This window comes from Rousettus aegyptiacus, unplaced genomic scaffold (assembly GCF_014176215.1).
Source record: "Rousettus aegyptiacus isolate mRouAeg1 unplaced genomic scaffold, mRouAeg1.p scaffold_m13_p_7, whole genome shotgun sequence".
In the NCBI taxonomy this organism is placed as follows: domain Eukaryota; kingdom Metazoa; phylum Chordata; class Mammalia; order Chiroptera; family Pteropodidae; genus Rousettus; species Rousettus aegyptiacus.
Window position 1 is genome coordinate 96093638 of NW_023416310.1, and position 15050 is coordinate 96108687.

Sequence of the window (15050 nt, forward strand, 5' to 3'; positions counted from 1 at the left end):
AAATCATTTTGCCCCAATACAAAGTAATTTATCAATTTCAAAACCCTTCTAATCAGTAGAGGCTGTAGAGTCCCCATTCCTGCCATCTTCTGCTGCAGGACACACACACACACACGCACACACGCACACACCCACACACACACAGAGCTGTACACAAACTCCTCTATTCTCTCTGCAAACCTTCCTCCCTCTCTCCCTTCCTTCTACCTCCCAGGGACTGCAAAATGTTCTCCCTGTGGCTCAGCCTCCAAGCCTGGTTTCCATCCTCAGCATCTCCAGCCCAGCCTGTATGCTCCTGGCCCAGAGAGGCTGCAGGCCCCTTCAGATCTGCTGCTTCAGCCCTGGGGAGGTGGAGATGGGCCAGCTACAGGGCACTGCTGAGTACACTCCTCCTCACCTGGTGGGTAAACATTCGAGTGGGGGCGGGGAATTCCTGTTCATAAACACAACCCAGACAGGAGCCAGGGAGCTGGAAAGGGGCCCAAGGCCACTAAAGCCATCCCCTAGGACCTTGGTCCAAATCTCCAAGGGGCAAGAGGGATCAGCTGGCTCGAGAGGGGTTTGCTGGCTGGAGAGGGGTTTGCTGGCTGAACCTGAGGATGATGTCACAATACTCTCCTGCCTCCGAAGCTGCTATTTTTGCCCTCGAGGACAGCCTGTCTAAAGGGAGATTGTGACAGCAGTGAAATCACCTTGCAACTCACCCTCCTGCTCCCAGGAAGAGCAGCTGGAGGCTTTGCTGCTCCATTAGATTGGATTTTCTGCAGGTCTTTTGTGGCCACCAGCTGCAGTGGCCAGATAGGCCACTGACCTTTGAGGAGGGGCTATTCACTGAATGGCTGATTCAAATGCTCCCCCTACAATATACTGTGAACATTTCTTCTTCAGAGAGTGACTGAAAAAAATTACTCAGTGAGCCAGAGGCCTGGCCCACAAGGGAACTCAGGAGCATAGATAGCACACAAGCTTCATGAGAACAGTCAATTCAGGGGCCTTACCTTGACCTTGAAGGCCCCACCACCAGGCCTAACCTATAAACCTTCAATAGATCTATGAAAGCAGGCATAGCGCTCCATAAATACGTGTGCAATCAGTGAATAGGTGGAACTCTCTGTGTAATTCTGCCCTTGTTTTTTGCCTTCTTTCCCCAAGTCTATCACAGCTCCTCTAGAGCTAGAAACAAGGACTTGGCATATCTTTGGAGTCCCCATAGTTCCTCACCCAGGGCTCTGTACAGTGTAATATTAAACTAGGCTGAGCACAGTGCCCTATAGTGTGTGAGATATTTTAATATTTACTGTCTATTCAGCAATAATGCTGGGGGCAGGTGTTATCTGATTTTATACTGGTAGAACCCGAGGTTCAGAGAAGTGAAGTCACTTGTCCCAAACAAATCAGAGCATAACTAATAAACTTGAGATGCCAATCTAAGTCCCCTGATCCAAATCCTAAAATCTTTTCACATCATTCATTCATTGATTCATCACACAAATATTGAGAATCTTTCTTATGACAAATGTTAAGCTTTTTCTTTTTCTTTTTTTTTATGCCTACAACACTTGATCATCCTAGGTGGTCTCCCATCCAAGTACTAACCAGGCCCAACCCTGGTTAGCTTCCAAGATCAGACAGGATCGGGCTTGTTCAGGGTGGCGTGGCCATAGACAAGCTTTCTTGATGGCAATCTAAACTAGATGTTATTCCCTTTCTATAGTTTGGGAGATAAAAACTTCATGGTAAAGTGATTTGTCCAAGGTAAGACAGTAAATAAGGGGTGGAAGTAGATTAAACCCCAGTCTTCTGATCTCGAATCTGGAGTCCTTCCCATTGCCTATATCTCATAATTTTTTGTAGTAACGTCCATGAAGTCATTGCTATATGCCAAGCATCATTCCACTTAACCTTCACAACATCTGACATAGGCTCTATGATCACTCCCTTCTTACATATGAAGAAACTGAAATTTTGAAAAGTCCAGTATATAGTGGCCAAGCTAGGATTTGAACTCCATTTCTCTGACTCCAGAATCTGATCTCTAAGATATGTTGGCTTTCTGATGATAATAAAAAACACTCATTACACGTCCAAATAATCAATATTTATTGATTGAATGACTGGTCGCTGGATATAAAGTTTATAGAACAGCTGGGAGAAGAAGTTGTAAACCCTGGGCTTCCAAGCTGGCATTTAGTCCTTGGGCCACACCATCCCTCATAGAACCCTTTGTACTTCATAATAACTGCCTGCATTTCCTGAGTTTTCACTTCATGTCAAGTGCTGTGCTGGGGTCCTATATGTAATCTTTGTATCTTCACATAATCCCAGGACATAGGTACTATTTTCCCCTTGCGAGGGATGTGGAAACCAAAACTCAGTCACTTGTTCCAGGCCACATAGCGTATCAAAGGCCTATCAGTGTAAAAGGGCTCTATCTCTCTCTCCCTGGTCCTGCAAACCATCTGGGGGCAGGTGCCTGGTCCTAGTTTCCACCATGATCACACATAGGGATTATAAACATAATTTCCCTGAGGGTTTGGGAAGAGAGTAGGAATATGGCATTAGCAGCCACTGTAGCTGGAAATGGTCCTCAGTGCTGAGCAGAGAGGCACATAGATTGAGAGTTAAAACCCTGCAGGGAGAAAGGTGGGAACCAAGAGTCACTGAGGAAATGGTTGGGAGAGCAGCTGACTTCTGGGAATAACAGAGCCTATTACTGGTTTGGATCCCCCAATCCCACCTCTCTCGAGCTGAGGACTGCTCAAGCCTCTTTCCAGAAAGGGACACCTGCCCCCCCTGCCTAAAAGAATGGCTGCAGTATCAACGGTATCCAGACCCCCATTGTTTCCCACATTGATGGATGAGTGTGTCTCTGCAAATTGGAAAAATAACTGATGTGCTACTTCCAGACCCTGCTGCCTAGGAGTAGAAGGGGCTCTTCAGGGTTAACCCAAGAACTGGGAAGAATCAATCCCTTGAAAAACAACCCAAAGCTCCTAGCCTGGTGGGGGTGGATTTGCATTTCCTACAGGGTATTCTCCATGTCACCTCTCATCACCATAATATTTACATCAAATGCAAAAGGCCTCCTCGGAATAGAACCCTGAGGTTGTAAATGCCAAATCCAAGAATGTCAGCAAATGCAAAAGATCAAGTTCTTTGAACAGCAGTCTCTCCCTCCCCTCTGGGCAAGGCCTGCCGCCCCCTGGGGGCAGTAAGGGTGGGCTCCTCTGCAGCCCTGAACCTCTCCCAAGATGAGGAAAGTAGCAAGCAGGGGGCCAAGGACACCCATCTCTGGATGCCAGGAAGCCTTGTCCCTTTCGCCCAGCTTCAAGAAAAGTCTGGGGGAATGTGTCCACACATATTTCCTGTGCGGAAAGGGAGGCTGAGCTACCTTAGGGACAGACAGACAGGTAGGCCTATGAACCCGAGAATCTCAGTGACAAGGCCTCAATGTAGTCTGCAACCCAGCAGCCAGGTTTGCTGCCTAGTGTGCCCCTCACTCCTAGCTGCCGATTGGGGCCCAAGGAAGGCTTTCCAACATTTATTGAGCACTTACAGAACACCAGGTCTTGGGAACACAATGGTGCACACCCTCAAGGAGCTGAAGTTCCAGTGAGCAAAACACAATGAACAAGTTAACAAAACAGATGTTGTTAAGGGCTTGGAAGAAAAGAAATTGTCACGGAGGGATAGAAAGGGAAGGAGGGAGGCCGCTGTTGCCTGGGTGGTCAGGGAAGGCCTCTCCTGGGAGGTGACATTTGACCTGAAGAAAGAGGAGCCACCCCATGAAGATCCAGTGGAAAAGTGCTCCAAACAGTGGGAAAAGAAAGTGCAAGAACCTTGTGAAGAGAATGAGTGTGTCTGCTAGAGCAGGGGTCCTCAAGCTCAGCTGGTTAGGAACAGGGCAGCACAGCAGGAGGTCAGCAGCAGGGAGCAAGCAAAGCTTCCTCTGTATTTGCAGCCGCTCCCCAGTGTGAGCATCACCACCTCAGCTCCACCTCAGATCATCAGGCATCAGATTCTCACAGGAGCGCTGATCCCTGGAGCCAAAAAGGTTGGTGATCGCTGTGCTAGAGGGACAGAAATAAGGCCAGGTCACTGGAGCAGAGTGAGCAGTGAATGGCAGGAAGAGACAGGTTAGAGATGCAGGGTCGTGGCAGCCACAGGAAGGGAAAGGATTCTTGCCGAAGGGACCAGAAAACCATGAGAGTGCTTTAGGTAGGGGACAGCCCTGTCTGATGTACCTATTTAAGTCTTGCTCAGATAATAAAAGCCTAGGTCTAGTTCTGGCTTTACAATTCACTCATCGTGTGATCTTGGGCCAAGTTCCTACATTATTAAACCTCAATTTCCTTGAGAATTTCTTGGGAAGTCAGTAGGATGACATGAGTTAACATGCATAGTGTATCTAGTCCCTATTGTATCTCTTTTATTCTCTCTTTCCCCTGAGCCCCAGACTAGGCCCCATCTCTCCTCAGTTGTCATACACTAAGTGCACGCAGGGCCTGGCTGAGGTCCCAGAGCAGGGGGAGGGGACTTGTCCACTGGCATCAGGACCAGCTGAGGTGGGTCCAGTGCTCCTTTCACCCAGTGCCCTAAAACCTCTTGGAATCAGACTACAAAAGGCGGAGTGGCCAGGATGCCTGGGGACATTAGCAGTCAGACACACTGCATTTCCATGTATTTCCATGTCCTTTCCTGCGCCAAAAGGGCAGGCACAACATCAGGGCAAAGGTTATCATTGCCACCCAAGGTCGTGTGCTCTTCTGAGCTCATCTGCATTCCCTTCCAAGTCCTTCTGCCTGATCTTTGATCCCGGGGGAGAATTAGAGGAAAGGGTAGAAGCGATGGGAAGAAGCAAATGATAAAGGCCTTTGTCAGATTGTTTGGAGACTAAGCCAGGCCTGAGAGCAGACCGGGTGACCCTCACTTCTCCCTGGAGCTGGACTCACATGGCAGCTAGCTCCAAAGTGGGGAGAAGGCACCAGCTCTGAGAGAAAATCCCCCAGTAGCTGTCTGAGTAGCTACATGTTCATTTGACTTAAGCGACAAGGTGCTCTCCTCTCTCCCTGCACTGGACTCCATAGAAAGGATGTGATGAGGTTAATTAATTACTTCTAGAAGGTTCTTTGGAAAAAAAAGAAGAAACGTGAGCCATCACATCTGGGATCCAGAGGGTCCTGACAGGATGCTAGCAGTGACTCTGCTGGCTACAACAAAGGGTGAGGGCGGGGTGGGGGCTGTGATGGCAGCAGGCAGGGACAAGAAGAGAGTGGGGTAACAGAGGAAAAGGATGGAGGAGAGCACAGCCTCGAGGAATCCCCCAACCCTAGAGGGATTGGAGACCCCACCTAAGGAAGAGTGTTTTGTTGGGCAGGGGTGGCAAGGCCTCGGTTGGCTCAACCCAGTGCCTGAGGAAAGGGGGCAGAGAAACGCCACTCCAGCCAAAGGTACTTCCTCCCCTTCCTCCCAGTGGCTCAGTCTGAAGCCAGGAGCTCCCTTCCCCCACCCCGCCATGCCTCCACTCCACCCACAGCTCTGAGTCCTGGGAGGTCCTCCTCCATCTTTCTTTTGGGAGATCAGCACACTTCATTATCCATGAGGGGCCCTTTTTCTGTCTATCCAGCTTCTCAGAAACTTCTGTAGCCCCCAAAAAGCCCCCAACTATAATAGAAACTTTACATGTAGGTCCACTGAACTCAGCATCTCCACCAAACCCAGAGGTATTAACATAAGGCAGGCTGAGAACAGGCAGAGAAAGCTGGTGCAGCAGAAATGCAGAGGGTACTGACCAAGGTGCTGAATAGCCCCAATTCCTTCTCCAGAACCTTCACAATTCCCCCTGTGCACACTTCTCCTTCCACCCCCACACACATATCCAGCCGGCTTCACCTCCAAGGCTTCATCCTGAATGTGAGCAATGTATGGCTGCTTAGTCGGGGTAGCTGATCTCAAGGAGTTCCTCTAGGTTACAAGCCTCCTCCTGAAAGCAGCAGCCTCCACCCCTCCCCTCCTGTCCTTAACACTGCCTCCGTCTGTTCTACCAGCCCCGTCAAGGACAGGCCCCTGCAATCTGACCATGGCAGCAGCTGGCAGGGCCTGGGGCTGCACTTGACATCCTGATCCAACCATATTCTCAGAGAGGAAGCAGGTTGGAAGTTCCGCATGCTTGCACACACCTGCGCATACCACGCACACACTCATACCCTCAATGTCAGCCTAAACTAGAGAAATAGTCCTTAGATTTCCTGAATCACAGACCCTCTGGCTGTGATAAAAGCCAAGCGCCCTCTCCCCAGAAAAATGTGCACAATGTTTTTGCGTGTCCCATCAGGAGGGCCTGGGATGGGGGTGGCCCTTCCCTTGATTCCTGCCCTCAGCAGCAACCCCTGTCCTCTAAGGTGTTTTCCAGGCAAGTGGGGATGTGGCCAAATCCTTTCATGGACTGAGTTTTGCCAGTGGGTCTGGGCTAAAGAGCAAGAGGAATCTGAACCATCCCCGAGGCCACTTCCAGCTCTCAAACCTCTTGCTAACCAATGCAGTCCAGGTACCGTCCACCTTGCCATGGTCTTCTTATACCAGAACAAGTGAGCTCCGAGCTCCTGGTGTCTGCCTGAGTCATTACTCAGTCTGACTAGGTTTTGCCATCTACAGTGAGCACTAAGGAACATCTTCATACAGGTGCTGGGCTCCACCTGGCTTCAAAACTTCCTGTCGCTGGACACAAACCCACTGCTTTGAGTTTAATGCACATCTGTAGATTATCTAAAAACATACACTGATGCGCAAAGCACACACACAGATCATGACACACAGACCATGAGAGAGCATGTAAAAAAATATACAAATCATAAAAACAAGATGAAGCATGCAAAACTCCAAAAAGCACATTCGTGAACATACAAACTATTCACATACACATAATTACAGTTAGCAAACCATGTGTTACACACTCTACCATGTAATCCCCCCATTCCCACCTCCTAGCGAACATTCCAGCCTTACTGAACTTTTTCTTTCTCTCTTCTATGTTCTCTCACTCCTCCATGCCTTTGTGCAGTCTGTTCCCTGTGATGGAGTCATTCTTCCCTCCTTTTCCTCACCTGACAGATTCCTACTTAGCCTAATAAGCCTCTGTATTAGGGCTTTCCTAGGGCTGCCATAACAAAGTCCACGAACTGCGTGGTCCAAAATAACAGAAATTTATTCTCTCAACAGAGGCCAGAGGTCTGAAATCAAGGTGTCAAAAGGGTTGGTTCCTTCTTAAGGACTCAGAGAGAGAATCTGATCCACAGCTCTCTCTTAGCCTCTGGTGGTTGCAATCCTTGGCATCCCTTGAGTTGTAGACACATCACCCCAATCTCTGCCTCTGTAGTCACATGGCCTTCTTCCTATGTCTGTCCAAATTTCCCTCTTCTTATAAGGACACCGGTCATCGGGTTAGGGCCCACTCTAATCCAGTATGACTTTGTCTTAATTCCATAACATTGACAAAGACTATTTCCAAATAAGGTCACAGTCACAGGATCTGGGAGTTAGGACTTGAATATATGCTGTTTGAGGGGAGGGGGTGAGACACAGCTCAACCTTCAACAAGCTCTAAGTCTTGGCCACATTTTCCCTCTCTCCATGAGTCCTTCTCTCACCTCTTCCTGGGCTGGCTTAAGTAAGTGTCCCTGCTTTGCGCTCCCCCATCATGACACTTAGCCCGCATTCTGGTTATTGCTTCTTTAATAGTTTCTCTTCCCAGCTCTGAGGGGCTGGAACAGTCTATTTCTTTACCCATCATTGTATCCCCAGCTCTTAGCACAGTACCCAGCAGTGACAAGGTCTCAATAAATGTTTGTTGAATAAATTAAACCACTTATACACAGGGCACAAATATGTGAATCATGAACAAATATACCATACATGTGTGTACATACAAGAAAACTATATAGACACACAAATGCCAGGCCTTGAACACAGTCCAGCAGGTTCCAATTAGTCAACCAGTAATGGCTGAGTTCCAAAGTCCAACCCTTCTCTACGTGCACTGGGAGAGGCAAAAAGGGGTCACTTATGGTCTCTTGTCCTCAAGGGACTGACAGGCTAATTGGAAAAACAAGACAAATATATGATGAAAGATACTATAGAATTTAGTTCTGTTTTGTAAGCTGAGGGCTCAGAGGAAGGAGCTCTTATTATGGGCTTGAGTAGTCAAGGGAGGCTCCCTGTGGGAGGTGAAAGTTGAGCGTGGCCCTCCAATGATTTAGACACAGAAGAGGAGAGGAGAGGAGAAGATGAAAGGTGAGCAGAGGAAAGGAGAGGAGAGAAGAGATGAGGTGAAGAGACAGCGCGAATAAAGGCCTTGGGGCCTCTTCATAGGATTAGTCTGAGGGGAGAAAACCATGTTAGCGGTTGAACTACGGAGGGGAGATCTAAATTGCAGAGGCCTGCAATGCCAGGCCGAGGGTCTCTGGCTTCAGGTAGTCCAATCTCTTCCTGCCAAGCACAGAGAGCAATTTCTCCAGAGTCTTGTGACCCAGGCTTCAGGGGACTGAGGGCAGGCAGGGATGTGCTGTGTACCTCAAGCCGTAGGAACGTGGGGGCAGCCCCTGGTAGGTCTCCTCCCCTCCCTCAGGAGCTGTGGGTAGTAGCAGCACCTCCTAGAAGGGCAGGGTCAAGTGCAATGACTGGTCCTTTCACGCACTCCTTCCCTGGGAGACGTAAGTGACCAACTAGTAGAAAGATTGTGACGCCTTAGCTGGTGGCAAAGCTGTCTCTGTCGGCCACTAATAACAGGGTGGGTGTAGGTAGCTAGCGGGTGGCGAGAAAGCCTCTCAATACCCCTTTCCAGCCCCTGGCCATGACACCAAAGGCCACCTACGGGATCGACCTAGTAAGGAAAAGCTCAGCAAGGAAGAGGGGCAGCCCTGCCTGTCCCCACCAGGGAGGTGGAGAGGTGACCTCCTATTCTTGCTGCTGGGAGAAATACCCCTTTGTTCTCTCATCCAGCAGGGACAGAGAAGCGCCGAGTCTGGGGCCAGAGAAGCAAATACCAGGCCTCTATCACCATAGAGGCCTCTTCTCTAACCTTGAAATTGTCCATTTCCTAGGGATGTGGGCCAGGAAGTAGTGGTTGTCACAGGAGTTTGGAGAAGCCACTAAGAAGAGAGTGGAGGCTTCTGGGAATAGGAGAGAGGCTGGGGGTTCAAGTGTGGGAAATTTGGCCTGAACCCTTTTTAACTATAGATACCCTATCTCTGTCCCTTCATGTTCTATTCAAAAAGGCCCCCAGTGGGGAGCAGGGGAGAATAGGACAAGCTCTGTTTTTGGAAGGTTAAGTGATTTTCTTGATGCTACACTATTAGGATTCTGGAAAGCCATCCCCCTGGGGCACCTGAGTGAGTCACTGAAGAGCAGCGGGCAAGCAGGTGGAGCTGGAGACAGAGGCCAGGGAAGGGATGAACACTAACTGGCTCTTGTGGCTGCCTCCTCTGCAGTGACTCTGGCGGCAGCCCCCCTGCAGGAAGCAAGAGCACGGTAGGTGGTCCAGCCCAAGTGAGGCTTGGAAATGTGAGAATGGATGATTATCCCTGCTAGAGGGCTGGCCCACCAAGCAGGGATAAAGAAGGATAAGAGGAAGCCCAGAATTGGACACAAAGGACAGATGGAGGGGGCAACGTGAAGGGAGCCAGAGGCAAGGGAGGGGGGTTTAGGGGGCCAGGCAGGCAGGAAAAAGCTGGGTAAGCTGACGAGGCCAATCTGCTGGGCCACAGGGCCTCAGTGGTCCCTCAGCCATACCCATCTGGGAATGACACCCTCATAAATGGGTGACCAGGCTTTTTGGCAGCCCCTGCCCAACTCTTCAAAAGGATTTAGTCTGCTCGATATCATTTATGCAAGTTCATCCCCCCACCAGCCACTGGTCAAGAACAGCTGGGATCTGATGACAATTTTCTGTGCTCACCTTAAGGTGGAAGAGGGTGCCCCACCCCACCCCCTAAATAGCCCTAGATAGTGGAGCTCCTAGAAGAACTCTCCTCAGAGTCTCCCACAAGCCCAGGAATATCAGAGCCCACTCTCTGCCTTCTCCTCCTCTCTCAAGAACCAGTCTCCCAAGTCATAGCAAAGACACAGTGAGATTAGGGCGTGGAGGTGGGGAGGCAGTCCTAAGTGTCACTTCCTTTCCCCTTCCTCTTTGTCTGGCCCCAGACCACCCTGTCCTTGCAGCTGCTGGGCCCCACGAGCCTCTGCGAAACCTCATTTCCTTTCCATCCAATGACACAGTCCCTGCCTCAGATTCTCTCTGACTTCCGTCCCACATCCTGAACATTTCTAGGCCAGAACTTCTAGCCACCAAGATCACAGCAGCCCGCTTGACCCCACAGTTCCAAGGAGGCAGGAACGCTAATTGGCATTAACAGAAACCAGGCCAGCAGCTCACAAAAGATCCTCTCTTCCTGACCAGAGCCATGCCTGGGGCACCGCCAGCTTCTGGTGTCTGCTAGTGGGGAGAGGGGGCCCCTTCTGGTGGAAGAGAACAAGAGGAGGCCCCCACTGGTACTCTTTTGGGGCTCAGATACACTCAGCAAGAGTCTGATCCTTCTTACAGTCTCTCAAAATAACTTCTCAGGTAGCACAGCGCACACTAGGGACTTGGTCCCCTTGAGCCCACCACCCATCCTATTTGCTCATTTTAATCTGATCTCACCTAGAACAGAAAGCTCTGGAGTCAGACTACTTGAGATGATATTCTAGTACCTTACTTAATATATGTGACCTTGGACCCCCAAAAATGGTGCCTCTGTTTTCCTGTCTGGAAAAAAGGAATAATACTTCTAAGCTCCTTGGGTTGTCATGAAGATTAAATGCTCTGCATGAAAAATTCCCAGCATAGTCCCCAGCATGTAGTAAGTACTTGCTCAATAAACAGTACTTGCAGTTATATGACTATGATTATTCTTTTCGAACTCTGTACCCTGTGTTGTAGGAAGTTCCCACTTCACGACTTCAACCCTGAACATAGAGAATGGAATAGAGCAGGCCCCTCCCAAGAGAAATCTGTTGAATAGATGAAAGGAAGGGAGGGAGAGAGGAAAGGAAAAAGGAAAGTGGATATATTTGTCACAGGTAAAACGGGATGTATTTATAAGTAGACAAGGAATTCAATACCCCATCTAACAAACTGTTTATCATTGCCTAGAATTTCACCAGTGTGGATTCACTCCTTTGAGTAAAGCACCAATCCTCTTCCCTTTGGTCCCAATAAGATGCAAACAATCACACTTTAGTTTAAATGAGTTATAAAATGTCATGACTGATGAAAAGAAGTGATTTGTAAGCACTAGAGCCTCAGTGAGGAAGAAGGGAATTTTGAAATGGAAAGTGCCAAAAGGATCATACAATCTTGCAGGAGGCTGGCTGTAAGAAAATTGAGTGCAGGATGCTGCAATTTCCCTTAGTAAAAGTTCAGATGTGACTGAACTTGATATTCAAGAACATCTTCCTTGTCCCTGTCCTAAATCCTTCATGCTATGGATTATAGAACAAAATGATTATTTATTTCTCCACATTATGGGCCCAGCACAGAATGTATGACTGTAGTTGTACCTGAAGACTCTCTTTTTCTCGAGGTAGAAGCTATCCTTATGCAATCTCAATCCTAAAGTGATTTTCATTTGCTGGAGAAATTTAAGGACTGTCTCTTGCCAGTCTGAGGTTAAACACAGAGGGAAATCTAAATGCAATTTTCCTGTTTGAGGAGCAGTTACAATATTTTTAAACAATTGAAGCTTCAAAATTTCAAATTCAACATGCAGTTAGTCTTCAGCCACAAGAACTATAGATTCTGCAAAGTTTACAAAACAGTTGAATTTCTCAGTGGCTTTTCCCCAAGAACTGTCTTGGAGTGTTTCATAAATGAAGATGTTCTGGGAGGCTAGGTACAATATCATTGGTGTTTGGCTTTTGTCTGGGGCATTTTAAAGTAAATGTTACATGGGGAAAAATAAGAGGAAAGATGTTATAACAAAGCATCAGAGCAATGATACATTTTTAATAGCATTATTTATCAACATTTATTGGTGTTTGGAGTTAACAAACACTCTGGTCCATCCCCATTGAGCATTTGCAGTAAATTTAAAGGACTTGTCTTGTCTTTGGCACAGTGAAAATGACTCAACTAGGCTCCTTGTGCCATTTTGCAGAGGCGGACTATTAGATGCTGGGGCAGAGAGCACAGACACAGAGAGTATAGCTGGTCCGTACATTTCCCTAGTCCATTCCGCAGACTAGGCGAATCTGGTCTGCTTCATGAGTTCCCCACAGGCCTCCTCATGAACCCCACTCACTGCAGCAAGCAGACAGGGCTCTGAAGACATGCGAATCACACTGCCTGCTCTACCAAGGCTACCGAAGGGGCAATCACGGGAGACCCATCTCCCTGGCCACAGCTGATAGGGCCACACCAAGAACCTGGCAAATGATCAACAAGCCAGAACCCTCTGCTGGGGCCTGAGGGGAGGAAAGAAGTGAGTTGAGTCAATCAGATTTTCTCTTTAGAGAATCTAAATAGCAAGTTTAAGAACTATAATGGACATGTGCTATCTTTGCCTGTGCAGCACTCATTTTACATTTTTCTGGTGATAGCACCCCCATATTCCTTGGGGAGCAACTCTTCCACCTCTTTCGGTCCAAGGTAAGGCCCCAATCCCAAGTCTGGCCAGTCAGCAGATTTTATCTCTTGACCACAGTGATTGGTTCAGAGGCAGAAGTGAATTAGTGAAGCTATTGGTCTGGCTACTGTAACAAAGAGACCCATATAGCAGTGACTTAAACAATAAAAGTTTGTTTCTCATATAAAAGCCCAAGTAGATGTAGTGGCTCTGCTCCACAGAAGTCCTCAGGCGCCAAGCTCCTGGGGGTTTTTCTCCCCACACTGTGACCACGGTCCAGCCAGCCAAAAGGCAGGAAGAAGGAAAGGGAAACACAACTTTTCCTTTTAAAGGAACAGCCCAAAGTTGCGCACGTCACTGTTGCTTACATCCCATTAGCCAGAATTTAGTCCGAAACCATATCTAGTTGCAAAAGAGGCCATATGGCCAGCTAAAAACTTCCACCACGTTGGAAGGAGAGGAGAATGGCTATTTCGAGACAACCAGAGGCCTCTGCCATAGCAGCCATCCTGTCGCCATGACGGGAGAGTCTGTTCAAAGATAGAATTAACACAAAAGAAAGAAGAGAAGAGAGATGCAAGAACATTGTTGGGGACCACAGATCCAGCCCCGCAGAAAGCTAGGGCTACTTTGACTTTTCATTTATGCGAGCCGATAAATTCTTTTCCATTTTGCATTTTCTTCTTTCCTTCCTTCCTCTCCCCCTATCCCTATCTATTTTGATGTAGATTTCTGGCATCTGAACCCAAAGAGTTCTGGCTAATTCATGGCAAGATCAGAAGGTAAGAAGTCATAAAGAACAAAGAGGGCAAAGGAACCATGAAGAGAAAACTAAAGTCATAAGAGAACTGGGGCCTCAAGACAGAGAAGAGTAGAAACCACAAGATCTAGAAAAGGAACAGAGTCAGCGGATGGTGAGGAAGGGAGAGAGACACACAGAGAGAAGACAGTAAGCTGCCGGAGCTACCACTTCTTCTTGCAAAGGTCCCTCCTCTCAAGCCAATTTGAGTCTCAAATTACTTTCTAGTTCAGATACAATGTATGGAAAGTTGTATTATTGTTCAAAATAGTCGCTGTCCCTCTCCTGGGTGCCTTTTCTGAAGGGGAAATATTCTTCTCATTGTTGTCAGGCTTGGTCGTGTGATTTGCTTTGGTCAATAAAATGTGAAGGGAAGCTTTAAGACCCAGAGTAGTTCCTCTGTTGGCCTAAGCTCCAGAGTAAAGAAAACATGGAGCAAATCTTCAGCTTACCCATGCCAGACATGTAACATAAGGGAGAAATAAACATTTGTCATAGGCTTCTGAGATATGGGAGTTGTTTGTTACTGCAGCACAATTTAAGCTGACTGGTACACAGTGTCTATAAAGCCTATATTTCCTACAGTTCCTGCTGAACTTCAAGTTCAATTGTTCATCTTTTCCTGGGTTTTCAGGCATATATTTCCTTATGGTACACCCTCTCCTCTCCTTATAGCCAACAGGAAGTATGCCTTAAACAATCATCCTGATATATAGTAACTTTGGAGAGCAATATCCATTAAGCCAGGAATGATAGGCTGACCTTTCATGATCAAGTACCCCTTATTACCAAGTTCCTTTCAAATTCCTACACCCAATACTTCCTGTAACCCCAAGAGGACATGGAACAGATCTGATTATTATAAAACTAAGAAATTGAATAAGTTAAGTAATTTCATATTTTAAATTTTACATATTTCAAATTTTACAGAATTACTGTCAAACAAAATCAGATTTTATAGATGCTGACTTCTCAAACTTAAGTATATTTTAGGTTAGTGTACAAACTGTACTCTTCATGATAATGATAATGGTGACAGAAATTTGTGCAGCATTTTTGTGTTTCCAAAACATGTTACATATTTGTTTGCTTTAAATTTTCAATAGCCTGCAAATATTATCCCCATTTTACATATGGGGAGACTGAGAAAGAGAAAGTTGAAGAGACTTTATAAATTATGGATCTAGTACTATATCTCCTGGCTCTTTGTCCTGCTTCTCTCCTACCTGCTACATTAGTCATACATGTTGGAGGAGAATACCTAACCGCATGACAGGACTTTGGGAAAGGCAATCAGAGACACCCTTGGTTTGAATAAATAACTGAATGCATGAAGATATGACTAAATGAAAGGATGGACGGGTGATGGATAAATGGACTAGTAAATTGATGGACAGATAAATAGGTGGATGGGTAGATGGATGATGAATAGATGAATGGCTGGATGGGTCTCTTTTGTTGGGCAGATGGATGGATGGAATTCCTGTGATCTGAATGAAAAGGCTGCAGTGTTCCCTCAGAGTCTGAAAAGTACACAAATGCTCCTAATACTCTACCTCCCAGAATGCCCTATACAGTGCTTGGCCAATGTC

The 15050-nt window shown here is 47.3% G+C and overlaps 1 pseudogene; it reads right to left on the reverse strand.

Moving 5' to 3' along the window:
• Positions 1-1547: 1547 nt before the first annotated feature.
• Positions 1548-1666, reverse strand: LOC118606259 (annotated as a pseudogene).
• Positions 1667-15050: the final 13384 nt, after the last annotated feature.